Source organism: Bidens hawaiensis, unplaced genomic scaffold (genome assembly GCF_021521415.1).
Source record: "Bidens hawaiensis isolate Kalapana, Puna unplaced genomic scaffold, B.hawaiensis_p1.1 tig00038045_1, whole genome shotgun sequence".
NCBI classification, from domain to species: domain Eukaryota; kingdom Viridiplantae; phylum Streptophyta; class Magnoliopsida; order Asterales; family Asteraceae; genus Bidens; species Bidens hawaiensis.
The window spans coordinates 142928-144568 of NW_027505519.1; positions in this window are offsets into that span (position 1 = coordinate 142928).

Here is a 1641-nt window from a genome sequence, read left to right on the forward strand (position 1 = left end):
CCCCGAAGAAAGTAAACATGTTGTCTGAGGCAGATATAGCCGAGATGATCGCTCGACAACTACAAACAGTACTTCCGATAATAGCAGCACAATTCGCTGCTGGTATCCATACAACTATGAATACAAATCAAGTGCCGAACGCTAACGTGGCCGTAAATACTAATTCCCCAACAAATACTAATACAACCACAAATGCTCCCCCGATAAATACTGATACTATCACAACTAATACTCCCCCGTTGAATACCAATATTACTTTCAATAATGCTAATCTCCCACCGAAATTGAACAATAGTTGTAACAATCAAAATCCCCCGCAACACGGATATCAACTTAAGAACTTCATGCTATGTAAACCTATGGAATTTAGCGGTACTGAAGGACCAAATGGACTGGAAAAGTGGATCGAAAAGACTGAATCCATCATTAATATCACTAACTGTCCACCAGATTGTATTGTCAAATTTGCTACTTCTACATTTGTAGACCACGCGCTAATGTGGTGGAATACTGTTGTGCAAATTCGAGGACTAGAGGCAACCAATCGTATGTCTTGGACAGAACTTAAAACTCTTATGATAAAACACTTTTGTCCGATAAACGAAATTCAGAAATTAGAGCAAGAACTTTGGAATCTAGAAATGAAGGGTGCAGATCACTTGGAGTATACCCATCGCTTTAACGAACTGGCTCGTCTAGTCCCATGGTTAGCTACTCCAGAATCTAAACATACTGAACGCTACATTTGGGGTTTAGCCCCCGAAGTCAGGAGTTTGGTTAATTCAACTGGCCCTGTAACTTTCGAAAATGCCGTGTTACAAGCTGGCATTGTAACTTCTGATTTGATTAGAAGTGGTGCGTTAAGAATGCCCGGGGAATCATCTGGTACAAAACGAACCAATTATGGAGCGGGAATACAAGAAAGACAACATAATAAATGTGCGCGCCTTGCAATACAAAATTACACTATGATCAGTTCCGATGTGAAGCAAGATAAGTATAACGGGCCTTTGCCTAGATGTGGAAAATGTGGTTATCATCATGTTGGTGAATGTCGGACCAATGTGTGTCACAAATGTGGGAAAGTGGGACACTATGCCCGAAATTGTAGAACCGTTATGAATACTATAAATCCACCAACCCAACTCCAGGACTCACAACTACCCCAACCACAACCAACACGACAACAACCAGTCTACCAAAACCAAACCATAATAAACCGTAATGCCTGTTATGAGTGTGGTAGTGTGAAGCACATCAAGAAAGACTGCCCTAGATTGAACCCAATTGCGACGGGAAGACAAAGGCAAGGACCGACATCGACGTCTAACTCGACTAGGGGTCAAATATTGTGAATAAACCGGATAGAACAAATGTAGTAACAGGTACGTTCCTAATAATGCCTAATATACTTTAGTTTATTTATTACAGACACTGATAGACGTTTCGTTCCTACAAGTTATTACCTTGGAAAATATACCGTCTAGTAAAATAACAATTCTGTATAGAAACCACCAAAAGTAAGACTATAAATACTAACCATATTACTCGAAAAACTACCCTCTTAACCTAAGTAACTAGCTATTCCCTATCGATGCACTCCCGGTGGAAGTGAGGAGTCATTGTGTAATAGTCAGTATG